The following is a 14,332-nucleotide window of genomic DNA, read 5'->3' as shown; positions in this document are numbered from 1 at the left end:
AGAAAAAGTAGAAATACTCAGATGTTGTACTTGAGTAAATGTAGAAGTACTCAGATCTTGTACTTGAGTAAAAGTAGAAGTACTCAGATCTTGTACTTGAGTAAAAGTAGAAGTACTCAGATCTTGTACTTGAGTAAAAGTAGAAGTACTCAGATCTTGTACTTGAGTAAAAGTAGAAGTACTCAGATCTTGTACTTGAGTAAAAGTAGAAGTACTCAGATCTTGTACTTGAGTACAAGTAGAAGTACTCAGATGTTGTACTTGAGTAAAAGTAGAAGTACTCAGATCTTGTACTTGAGTAAAAGTAGAAGTACTCAGATGTTGTACTTGAGTAAAAGTAGAAGTACTCAGATCTTGTACTTGAGTAAAAGTAGAAGTACTCAGATGTTGTACTTGAGTAAAAGTAGAAGTACTCAGATGTTGTACTTGAGTAAATGTAGAAGTACTCAGATCTTGTACTTGAGTAAAAGTAGAAGTACCAGAGAGTAGGAATACTCTGTTGCAGTAAAAGTCCTGCATTCAAAAAGATCATCAAGTAAAAGTTTTAAAAGTATTAGCATCAAAATATAGTTAAGTACCAAAAGTAAAAGTAGCATAAGGCGCTTTCACACCAAGTACTTTTCCCAGGAATACTCCCAGCAGCTTCTACTGAAGCCTTCCGAGTAAATCGCCAGAAGCGCGGACACCTCCTCATCACTCCACCGCTCCTATGTTTTCTTTTGTGTTGCCATAAGTTAGTCTCTCTCCGTTGGTGCGCTGGGCTAATGCTAATGCTAATAATGCTAATGCGAGCAAAGAAAATGGCGGCTTCACAAAAACTTTACAGAGTTTTACAGGGCGTGGTTTGCAATTCGCCCAGCCAATCAGAAATTGGAAGCTTTTCCTCCCCAGGAAAGTACCACCTCTCTAGCAGGCACTAAAAAGGGGAGAAAAAGTTCCTGAAAAAAAGTTCTAGTTCCAGATCTTTTTGGTGTGAACGCAAAATCCCAGGAACTATCGGAACTATTCCTGGGAAAAGTACTCCGGTGTGAAAGCACCTTGTACAGATTGGTCCATTTAAGAATAATATATATGATATGTTTTATAATGATTGATCATGAAAGTGTTCTCAAAGCTGGTAAAGGTGCAGCTAGTTTGAATGACTTTGTATACTGCAGGGTAGCTTGTGAATTTACTCCAGGTGGAACTAAAGTCTGATTTAACACTTGATTAGATTTCACATCATTCATCCACATCTGTGAAGTAACTAAAGGTATTCAATACATGTAGTGGAGTAAAAGTACAGAGTAGCATCAAATGGAAATACTCAGGTAAAAAAACAAATACCTCAGAATTGTACTCAAGTAGAGTACTTGAGTACATGTACTTAGTTACTTCCCACCGCTGGGGGGATGTTTATTAGGCTGTGGCCGTTGGGTCTGAACAGAGTCTCTCTGTGTCGCTCTGAGGTGGATCTGAATGTCGGAGCAGAACACTCCGGCCTCAGTGCTTCTTACCGCTCCTCCTGCACATGTTTACCCTCCAGACGCAGCCCAAACTGTTTGTGAGTGAGCCTCTTTTTTCAGGCCGCCTCGCCCCCCAGCCCTCTTTCCGCCAAATAAACATTGCACCGGAAATTGCAGGGATATCTGGGATTTTTGAGGGGGTCCCGGTGGAAAGCAGGGTGAGGGTTAGAACAAGGGTGCTCTCTGTGACACCTTGAGGTGAGGGGTGGAGGGGGGGGGGGGGGGGGAGTCAAAGAGGGAGGGCGTGACCTTGGATTGGGTGGGGAGCGTGGGGAGTAACGGATTACATGTAACGAGATTACGTAATCAAGATACATATTATACATTGTTTATACAATACCTAAGAATTGTACAGGAGTATAAGTGCAAAGTAGCATCAAATGGAAATACGATACGATACGATACGATACGATAATACTTTAATGGTCAGATCAAGTCTGAAATGTGACTTGCATCACAGCAGCTCCATGTGTAACATCAACAGACAAATATCAAGACACAATACATGGAAAAAAACAAACATTTAACATAACAGCACAATCAGTGAGAGAAAACATGCTCAAAGAGCCTTTCGCGTGCATTTGATCTGAGATTTTCTTTTTTTCTACGATACTCAAGTAAAATATAAGTATCTCTAAATCAGGGGTGTCAAACTCAAATACACAGTGGGCCAATATACCGGCGGGCCAGATCTAATAGTAATTAGAAATTATCCTGCGGGCCGAAATTAAATCCACCAAGGGCCGGATTTGGGCCTTGAGTTTGACACATGTGCTCTAAATTGTACTTAAATACAGTACTTGAGTAAATGTACTTAGTTACTTCCCACCTCTGTTGTAACGGATGATATTTTATAAGTATTATCATCAAAATATAGTGAAAGTAGCGACAGTAAAAGTAGTCATTGTACAGATTGGTCCATTTCAGAATAATATATATGATATGTTTTATAATGATTGATCATGAAAGTGTTCTCAAAGCTGGTAAAGGTGCAGCTAGTTTGAATGACTTTGTATACTGCAGGGTAGCTTGAGAATTTACTCCAGGTGGAACTAAAGTCTAATTGGCGGCGTGTGGCACAGTGGATTGTGCGTAGGTGTTCGGATCAGGTTCAAACCCCACTGCAGTCAGCATGTCGTTGTGTCCCTGAGACACTTCACCCCAAATTGCTCCTGTGGGGATTGTCCACAGTATTAAGTATGTAAGTCGCTTTGGATAAAAGCGTCTAACAAGTGACATGTAATGTAATGTAATGATTTAAGAGTTGAACAGGTACAGGTGACCCAGTGTTTAACCCTCGGTGGTGCGTGTTCAGGCTGAACTGATGCATCACAGAGGATCAAAGGTCGAGAGGGAGCGATACTCTGTGACGCAGAGCAGACGGTACTCACAGATAACGACTTCCCGGGATCCTCGTAAACTTCTGCACCTGATCGCCTTGTTTACTCCCACCCTGGCTGCACAGGCACTCGTATCTAACAGGATAATCACAATACATAGACACGGATCCCATTTTTCCAACTGCATTCAGACTCAAGATGAATCATAGGGGAAATGTAAGCAGTGGTGGAAGTTCTGGAATAAAGTAAAGTACATGTAATCAATCAAATGATGTATTTGAGCTTTCATTTGATGCTACGTTATACTTCTACTCCACATTTTGAAGGCAAATATTGTACTCCTTACTCCGCTACATTTTTCTGATAGCTTTAGTTACTTTACATATTCAGATTATTAGCTAATAAAACATATGAATCAACAGGTAAATAAATATTGACATACAAAAATAGTTCAAGTGAAATTAGCTCCACCTATCTCAGACATTCATTCTTCGACAATCATAATGGAGTCATTTAATACACATGATTTTGAAAGGAGAAAAAGTACTTTTACCTGTGCTACTTTTTTAATGCCATTACTTGTGTACTCTTTAATTATTTTAATGCAAGATTTTTTCTTTTTTAAACTGCAGTATGGCCACTTTTAGTACTTCTTGAACTTCAAATATGAATTCAGAGCCGTCTGCTGTTTAGCTTAGCTTAGCATAAAGACAGGAAACTAAGGGAAACGGGCCTGTCTTACACTTAACCCTCCTATTGTCTTCGTTTTCCCCCCCCCCCCTTACTTTGGTGTTCGCGGTCAAATTTGACCGGTCCTGTTTTAACTGCTATTACATTAACACAAAAACCATTAATCATCACCAAATTTCATTTAACACCCTTTCAAACTGTACATATTGTATCAGACTACTGGTATACATGAAAAACTGCAGTAAATATACAAAGAACAGACACTGAACATGTATTGCGTGTGCCAGGTGTGATCCATGTGGGGGGATGGGCACATAAGAGCGGGAAATGTATCAAATTGTTCTGTGTGTGTGTGTTTGTGTGTGTGTGTGTGTGTGTGTGTGTGTGTGTGTGTGTGTGTGTGTTTGTGTGTGCCAGGTGTGATTCACATGGGGGGATGGGCACATAAGGGGGGGGGGGGAACACATCTATGTGTGTGTGGGTGTTTGAGTGTGTGTTTTATCTGATCCGGATGGTTACTAATTCCTTTTCTTTATGGCAGTCACCATGGGTGTTACAAAGTTGACTAAATCTTCCAAAATTCAATGAAAGTGGTGATCAGCATTTTTATATGTTCAAATGTCTACTGTGAAGGATATCGTGAAGCCTTAATGCAATCGAATGTAAAACAAAAAAGTTATGATTGATGAAAGTAGTAAATCGGTCAGATTTGACCCGAAGACAACAGGAGGGTTAAAGAGTATTTCTAAAACTTGGTATGATATGCTATGGGGAATGCAAAAATATGAAGTTTCATTCAAACCGGTGACACACTTGAATGTCAGGGTGTGTTTACATGTCGCTCCACCTCCTGCATTTGTGTGTGAATTTTGTCCCAGTTGCCCATAAACCAACATCTTTATTTGATAATAACAGCTTGCTGAAAAACACACATAAATCCTGAGCACATTGCGCAAAGAGGATGTTAATGACCTTGTGTTTATCCCAATTAGTGTGAAACTGAATCCACAATCATTCTTTTAAAATGTCCTTTAGATGCTCTTCTTATTTTAAATGTTGTGACTTTTTCTGTCTACGCTCACCACTGGCCTGTAATTGGGATACACTCCGATGTCTTGTACTTACGTACACCATGTCGTGATTATAGTCAATTAGGCCAAATGCAATATATAGACACAGTATATATGTGTATTTAAATATATATATACACATGGGAAAACAGGGATTGAACACATAGAAGTTCAAATGAAAGCATCTGTGTTTGAAAACATGGAGTTAAGAATATCTTTAATCTAAAATAAATACAGATGGACACACATACTGTTTGTGAGCATGAACAGTGGTGTAATGTCATAAAGGACATGTACTCTAGTGCCTTGACGACGCTTATTACTAAAAATGGCCACTGTATTCATAAACAAATATGTAAAAAGAAAATCTAAAATGACAAATGTAATATTATAATCTAAAAAGCGTTCTAGAAAATAAGCTTTATACAGATATAGATATATATTGAGTTGCAAATACTTATATCAAATCAATGTAACAGTCGCTTACTCCTTTAAAAACAAAGTGAAGTACATTTTTTATGTTGTCACTAATTCAATTTTCCCCTTTGAATCTGTTTATGTACATATGTGTGTGTGTGTGTGTGTGTATATATGTGTGTGTGTGTCTGTGTTTGTGCAGATATATGTTGACTGAGAGAAAAAAAAGGCGAGAGGGCACAGACTGTTCCAAAACAGAAGAAATTGGAAAGAAAAACAAGCAGTGAGAGTGCCAGTAAGAAAGGATGAGAGAGAGAGGGGGGGGGGGGGCGAGGAATTCACGTCCCAAAGTTATTTTTAAACCAGAACAGGAACTCTACTGTTGACTTCCCAAACACCGAAACACACATCGCTATAAGAGGAGGGCACACACGCACGCACGCACACGCACGCACGCACGCACGCACTCACACACACACACACACCCACACACACCACACACACACAAACACACACCACACACACACACACACACACACACACACACACACACACACACACACACACACACCACACACACACACACACACACACACACACACACACGCTGTCAGGTGTGTCATCCCATACAAAGGTCATCTACATCCAAGCATCAAAACACATTCCTGTCAAGATTTGTTCCTATAATTCATTCACAAGTAAAAGTCCCTGAAGTTGAAACATTGCTTATTGACATAATTATAAATATCTTAGCATTACAATGTACTTAATGGGGGCTATATGTGGTTACTAGTTACACAATTAAAATCAACTAATACATAATCTCCTTATTTATGTTAGATTAACCATATTCTGCTCATTTCTGCTCATGTAGTGTCTCTACTTTAAAGAATCCTCTCCTGCTGATGTTCAGGTGTATATCAGTATGTAGTGTCTCTACTTTAAAGAGTCCTCTCCTGCTGATGTTCAGGTGTATATCAGTATGTAGTGTCTCTACTTTAAAGAGTCCTCTCCTGCTGATGTTCAGGTGTATATCAGTATGTAGTGTCTCTACTTAAAGAATCCTCTCCTGCTGATGTTCAGGTGTATATCAGTATGTAGTGTCTCTACTTTAAAGAGTCCTCTCCTGCTGATGTTCAGGTGTATATCAGTATGTAGTGTCTCTACTTTAAAGAGTCCTCTCCTGCTGATGTTCAGGTGTATATCAGTATGTAGTGTCTCTACTTTAAAGAGTCCTCTCCTGCTTATGTTCAGGTGTATATCAGTATGTAGTGTCTCTACTTTAAAGAGTCCTCTCCTGCTTATGTTCAGGTGTATATCAGTATGTAGTGTCTCTACTTTAAAGAGTCCTCTCCTGCTTATGTTCAGGTGTATATCAGTATGTAGTGTCTCTACTTTAAAGAGTCCTCTCCTGCTGATGTTCAGGTGTATATCAGTATGTAGTGTCTCTACTTTAAAGAGTCCTCTCCTGCTTATGTTCAGGTGTATATCAGTATGTAGTGTCTCTACTTTAAAGAGTCCTCTCCTGCTGATGTTCAGGTGTATATCAGTATGTAGTGTCTCTACTTTAAAGAGTCCTCTCCTGCTGATGTTCAGGTGTATATCAGTATAGTGTCTCTACTTTAAGAGTCCTCTCCTGCTGATGTTCAGGTGTATATCAGTATGTAGTGTCTCTGCTGGGACATGTCTCCATGCTCTTTATTTTTCTCATACTGTCTGTGCTGCAGCACCTCTTTTCACCCTCTGTCTGAAACCAGAGCCCAGTCTCCTCTGATTGGTTAGCTGGCCGGCTCTGTTGTGATTGATTAACCGCTTAGAGATGTCCCGCCCCTTATCACGTACAATGTGTTGGAGCGCTGGCCAATAGAAGCGCAAGTGTTACATAGTGATGTCACTGTGTTCAGGAAGTAAACAAAGGAGTCTGATGGAAGGGTTTAATGTGTGGGAGAAAAAACATTGGGATTTTAGCCTTTGCACAAAAACCTATAGAACACACTACATGAAAGGGGAAACCACAGGAAGCAGAATAGGGCCTCTTTGAGTATCTGAATACTTCTTCCATCACTGTTTGTGTGTTTGTTAGGCTTTGGTACATAAAGTGAGAGGAGTGTCGCATGCAGCAGCTAAACAAACACACCTGTCTTCCTCTTCATTTACGAACACTCTCTTTCTCACACACACACAAAGCTTCTCTTACGCTCTCGACATGTTGTTGTGCTCTTTGTGGCGGAGAATCAAAAGTGAAAAGTGAGCTGCTTTTGTTCCACTGACCTCACTTTACTCTCCCGCTCTACTTCCTTTATTTTGTTTTTCTCTCACTGCCTAATATTTCCCTGGCTCCATGCATGTGTCTTACACCTCTCTCCCCCTCCTCACCCCCAGTCTGTGGGTCCTTTATTTCCACTGACTTGTTTTTGATGTTTTTCTCACCTGCCTTCCCCCCCCCCCGTCACCCGTCACCCTCTCCCTCCTCCAGCCATTCATACAGCGTTTTCATAGAAGTGACAAGGAAGGTTTTCCATTTGTCACGTCACCGGGGGACCAACATATTACGTTATTAGGATACGAAAAAAGGTAAATGAATTCACAGTTACATAAAAAATACGCAATCCCATTACTGTACATTTTGAGGAATAGGGAGATTTAGAGCAATGTTACAATACATTTTAAAATAAGGAACGATATATTAGAATGCACACAATACAGCGTTTCACAACCCAAAAATGAGTCAGCATTTTAGCACTCAGGTTCCCTCGTCTAGAAGCCAATGGTTTTTAAATGTTTTCACTTCTGGAGATGTTTGTTCTTGGTGTTTTTGTAGGCCCGGAAGTTAGCATCTCCCTGGTTCCCTCGACAAATATCCAATGGGATTTTGACATTATAGTTATAGCAAAAATAAGTATCAAACAAATGTTTTTGATTCATACACGTATTTTTCAGCAGAATAATCTCCACATATTAACATCACTTTATGATTTCTGAAGTAACAAAGCTAATGTTAGGCTATAAAGGAACTACAGCACAGTCACATGACTTCACGTCACCACCGCTAAGCTAAAGGTGGCTAATGTTGGGCTATAAAGCAACTACAGCACGGTCACATGACTTCACGTCACCACCGCTAAGCTAAATGTGGCTAATGTTGGGCTATAAAGGAAGTACAGCACGGTCACATGACTTCACGTCACCACTGCTAAGCTAAATGTGGCTAATGTTGGGCTATAAAGGAACTACAGCACGGTCACATGACTTCACGTCACCACCGCTAAGCTAAAGGTGGCTAATGTTGGGCTATAAAGGAACTACAGCACGGTCACATGACTTCACGTCACCACCGCTAAGCTAAAGGTGGCTAATGTTGGGCTATAAAGGAAATACAGCACGGTCACATGACTTCACGTCACCACAGCTAAGCTAAAGGTGGCTAATGTTGGGCTCTAAAGGAACTAAAGCACGGTCACATGACTTCACGCCACCACCGCTAAGCTAAATGTGGCTAATGTTGGGCTATAAAGGAACTACAGCACGGTCACATGACTTCACGTCACCACCGCTAACCTAAAGGCGGCTAATGTTGGGCTATAAAGGAACTAAAGCACGGTCACATGACTTCACGCCACCACCGCTAAGCTAAATGTGGCTAATGTTGGGCTATAAAGGAACTACAGCACGGTCACATGACTTCACGTCACCACCGCTAAGCTAAAGGCGGCTAATGTTGGGCGTGATGATGTTTCGTTGTCTCATTTAGACACTTGTTAGCAACCGCCGTTTTGAATTCACCAGTGCGGAACAACCCATAAAACACATTCAACAAACCATTGACTTTCAGACAAGGGATCCTTAAATGCAAAAATGCTGACTCATTCCCATGTTTTCAGGCCTATCCCTGCACCGCTCCATGGTAACGGAGTACACATTAACCATAACGAGTTGACGTTGGCTGTCGGCTCGGAGAGGTCACCATGCAGAGGGTTAGTGTCCAGTATTTCCTGAAGTTCATGAATGCCTCCTCTTTGATGTGTTGGAAACTGTGTGTGTTTGTTTATTATGTCTGGGCTGGAAGCCTCCGACACCAAAGTGGAAAAGGCGCATTCTTTGATGAGTCAATGGAACTTTAATATGAATACAACAACAACAAATATCTCCCTCTGTATGTGTGTGTGTGTGTGTGTGTGTGTGTGTGTGTGTGTGTGTGTGTGTGTGTGTGTGTGTGTGTGTGTGTGTGGTGCAGACAAACACACACACTTCAGAGGGTTTGGTGTTTTTCTTGCTTCCTTCATTTTCTCTCTACGTGCCGGGCTTGTTTACTCGGGTCTGTTACATCACCTCCGCACACTGACAGAGAGAAATGGCTTGTGTGGGAAGTTTGGTGAATACATAATTTTGCTCTCTGTGTAGGCTCTGTGTGTGTGTGGTGTGTGTGTGTGTGTGTGTGTGTGTGTGTGTGTGTGTGTGTGTGTGTGTGTGTGTGTGTGTGTGTGTGTGTGTGTGTGTGTGTGTGTGTGTGTGTGTGAGAACATTCTGTATACAGTGTGTATTGCGTGTACAGTGGTGTGTACTAGCAACAGTTTTTGCTTCGGGGTCAAACAGTGTCTGGCAAATAGCTACCTCAAGTCTATAATAAAAAACCCAAGAAGTTTATATCTCATAACTCATTCTGAAAGTATTTCCAGAGACACATTTACTCTGTTGCACAATACAAATGTTTTCAGTTTCTCAAGTTGCAATTGCATTTCCTTGAAAGGACACACTTGGTCTTCGTACCCATGCTAGCAGCATATTTCTGTCTGTCAAAAACAGAATGTATGCTAACAACGTTGGTTATCCTCTCAGCCTACCTTTACACAACCAGCAAGTTCACTTTAAGATTCTTATTATATACCAGAAAGAATGATGCATCTTCTATGTATCAGTTATTAATGCAAAAATGATTATCAAATTATTTAACATAAATTTAAAGTTTTCAATGTGATTCCAGTATGCTTGATTTCCATTTCAAAAGTTTGAAGCATATTTTGATGATTAGTGGAATATAATTTTGGCCATAATAATATTGACATGAAGGTTTCCAATTGTCCTAATCTCAAAATACTCTATGGATTGTCATTAGGTGTGGCACAGATTAAACCACTTTGCACAATTACCATAACACCATGAAGTCACAATTTGTATTTTCCTTCAACTTTGATTTTATGAACAAATACCTGCAAAATGTTACCTAAAATGCTAATTGGCAAATATTAGCGTGCTAACGAGGCTGTGAAAAGGGCCCTGTATCTTAAATATCAGGATGTTTGCATTGCAATTTTTAACATGGTGCAAGTCAATGTTAGCAATTAGCAATATTGACATCAATACCTTTATACATATAATAGAAAGTGGAAAATATTTGTCTTATAGATGATTAGAAGATTTAGAAATAATCTTTAGAACAGTGGTAAGGGTTTTTATTGACATAGCTGGGTATTTCTTTTTTGGAGTCGGATGCTAATGTGTGTGATTCAGCTTTAATGGAACCACATGAGAGGCTCAGCATGGAGCTCGGTGTGTGTGAAGGCTTTTGAAGTGTGTGTTTCTGATGTGCAAACAAAGTGTGTATGCACATGTGTCTTTCTATGCAGCACAAGGGCAGGAGGTGATTTTTTAGAGGATAAAGGGACAGGATATTTTCCCTGTCCACACAAATTAAACAATTAACTGCATCCCTCTGCTTAATGACACATTTCAGGGAAACTGTGAGAGAAAACAACAATTAAAACACCCACAATCCCTCTTACTGAACCTCAACAAGCAGCCCACTGCGTGTTCCTGTGTCCCCGTTTAATGTAACGTTCGAGAGTGCATGCAGTGGATGTGGAATATGTATTTAACCCTGTGTGTGTGTGTGTGTGTGTGTGTGTGTGTGTGTGTGTGTGTGTGTGTGTGTGTGTGTGTGTGTGACTGCAGATGGTTTCCTGTGTGCGTGTCCGCGGGGATGACAGGAAGATTATCCAGGCGCTGCTCACCTCCGCTCTGCACCCTTCAATGAAAACCTTAAAGCAAATTAACTCAATTTCTGTCTGTTTACATGGGTGTGTGTGTGTGTGTGTGTGTGTGTGTGTGTGTGTGTGTGTGTGTGTGTGTGTGTGTGTGTGTGTGTGTGTGTGTGTGTGTGTGTGTGTGTGTGCGTGTGTGTGTGTGTGTGTGCGTGTGTTTGCAGAGAAAGGTGGCCTGGGAACCTCCGAGTAGGTGAAAGGGATGTGGGGGCTAAAGACAGGATATGGAGGGAGGCAGCTGTGAAATCTAATGAAGTACATGTACTATATATTATGCAGTGCAATATTATACTACTGTACATAAGTAATGTGGACATACTTGTACTTAACTTGAGTGTTTGAGTGTATTATTATTGAAAAATGTGCAATGCTACAGGGTAAACTCCCCCCATGCCTGAAACACTTTCATTGGACTCCTATGTTTACTTCCTGAACATAGTGACATCTCTATGTAACATCCGCTCTCCTATTGGCTAGCGCTCCAACACAGTGTACGTGATAGGCTAAGGGGCGGGACATCTCCAAGCGGTTGACCAATCACTATAGAGCCGGCCAGCTAAACCAATCAGAGCAGACTGGGCTCTGGTTTCAGACAGAGGGTGAAAAGAGGTGCTGCAGCACAGGCAGTATGAGAGAAATAAAGAGCTTTTTGAACATTAAAGCATGGAGACATGTCACAGTAGAGACACTACATACTGATATACACCTGAACATCAGCAGGAGAGGACTCTTTAAAGTAGAGACACTACATACTGATATACACCTGGACATCAGCAGGAGAGGACTCTTTAAAGTAGAGACACTACATACTGATATACACCTGAACATCAGCAGGAGAGGACTCTTTAAAGTAGAGACACTACATACTGATATACACCTGAACATCATCAGGAGAGGACTCTTTAAAGTAGAGACACTACATACTGATATACACCTGAACATCAGCAGGAGAGGACTCTTTAAAGTAGAGACACTACATACTGATATACACCTGAACATCAGCAGGAGAGGACTCTTTAAAGTAGAGACACTACATACTGATATACACCTGAACATCAGCAGGAGAGGACTCTTTAAAGTAGAGACATTACATACTGATATACACCTGAACATCAGCAGGAGAGGACTCTTTAAAGTAGAGACACTACATACTGATATACACCTGAACATCAGCAGGAGAGGACTCTTTAAAGTAGAGACACTACATACTGATATACACCTGAACATCAGCAGGAGAGGACTCTTTAAAGTAGAGACACTACATACTGATATACACCTGAACATCAGCAGGAGAGGACTCTTTAAAGTAGAGACACTACATACTGATATACACCTGAACATCAGCAGGAGAGGACTCTTTAAAGTAGAGACACTACATACTGATATACACCTGAACATCAGCAGGAGAGGACTCTTTAAAGTAGAGACACTACATACTGATATACACCTGAACATCAGCAGGAGAGGACTCTTTAAAGTAGAGACACTACATACTGATATACACCTGAACATCAGCAGGAGAGGACTCTTTAAAGTAGAGACACTACATACTGATATACACCTGGAAATGAGCATTTAACCTTTAATAACATGTGATAATGTATTAGTTGATTTAATTATATATTAATATATTAATAATCTAAACCTGCAAAGTAACTAGAAACTAAATCTGTCAGATAAATGTAGTGGGAAAAAAGGACAACATTTGACTACAAAATGTGGTCGAGTAAGATAGATAGATACTCTATTGATCCCAATTTGGGAAATTATTTTGTTACAGAAGCATCAGTGTGTTCAGACAATAAAATACAAATACTTAAGAAGTGGAAAAGAGAATTAACAATTAAAAGTAAAATGAAAAATATAATATCAAATATAAACAATACAAAATATTCTGGATGATTAAAATGTTTAAAAAAAAGATGTATAAAGTAACATAATGTGAAGTAACTCAATTTTGTATTTAAGTACATTATTGAGTATATTTAATTAATTTAGTTCTGTTTTTATCTTCTATTTCGAGATGTTTATATTGTATAATTGTATATTTCCTATTCTTTTTTATTCCTTATTATGTACATACTTGTTTTACCTGTTGCTGCAACGAAAACATTTCCCAATTAGGGATTAATAAAGTATATAGAGATGGTCACACATGCAGAGCACACAGCACACACAGTGACATTTGTTCTCTGCTTTTAACCCATCCTAGTACCAAGAGTCTAGTACCAGGAGTCTAGTACTAGGGGTCTAGTACCAGGAGTCTAGTACCAGGAGTCTAGTCCTAGGAGTCTAGTACTAGGAGTCTAGTACCAGGAGTCTAGTACCAGGAGTCTAGTACCAGGAGTCTAGTCCCAGGAGTCTAGTACTAGGAGTCTAGTACCAGGAGTCTAGTACTAGGAGTCTAGTACCAGGAGTCTAGTACCAGGAGTCTAGTACCAGGAGTCTAGTACCAGGAGTCTAGTACCAGGAGTCTAGTCCTAGGAGTCTAGTCCTAGGAGTCTAGTCCCAGGAGTCTAGTACTAGGAGTCTAGTCCCAGGAGTCTAGTCCTAGGAGTCTAGTCCCAGGAGTCTAGTCCCAGGAGTCTAGTCCTAGGAGTCTAGTACTAGGAGTCTAGTACCAGGAGTCTAGTCCCAGGAGTCTATTCCCAGGAGTCTAGTCCTAGGAGTCTAGTACTAGGAGTCTAGTACCAGGAGTCTAGTCCCAGGAGTCTAGTCCTAGGAGTCTAGTCCCAGGAGTCTAGCACCAGGAGTCTAGTACCAGGAGTCTAGTACTAGGAGTCTAGTACCAGGAGTCTAGTACCAGGAGTCTGGTACCAGGAGTCTGGTACCAGGAGTCTAGTACCAGGAGTCTAGCACTAGGAGCAGTGGGCAGCTATTGTACAGCGCCCGGGGAGCAACGGGAGTGAGGGGGGAAGGTGGATGTCCAGTGCCTTGCTCAAGGGCACCACGGCAGGGCAGGAGGTGAACTGGGACCTCTCCAAGTAGCAGTCCACACTCCATATTTAGGTCTGGTCGGTGAATTGAGCCGGCGACCCTACAGTCCAAGCCCCTACTGACTGAGCCACTGCCGGACATGTTTTATCTTATATTATTATCTTATCTTAGTTACACAACTGATGGTAAAATAACCATTCCTTCATCACTGTCCAGCTTCCTCTTGTACTTGATCTGTTCAGCTCTTGTCTGAAAGTATTTTTATAAAGTGAAGGGAAGGAAATTCCTCTCTGTTTTCCATGGCTGCCTCCAGTATTAATGCAGCACAGACTCGC

The sequence above is a fragment of the Trematomus bernacchii genome, unplaced genomic scaffold (genome assembly GCF_902827165.1).
Source record: "Trematomus bernacchii unplaced genomic scaffold, fTreBer1.1, whole genome shotgun sequence".
Taxonomy (NCBI): Eukaryota; Metazoa; Chordata; class Actinopteri; order Perciformes; family Nototheniidae; genus Trematomus; species Trematomus bernacchii.
The sequence above is the reverse complement of the archived record's forward strand: the minus strand, read 5'-3'. Positions refer to the sequence as shown.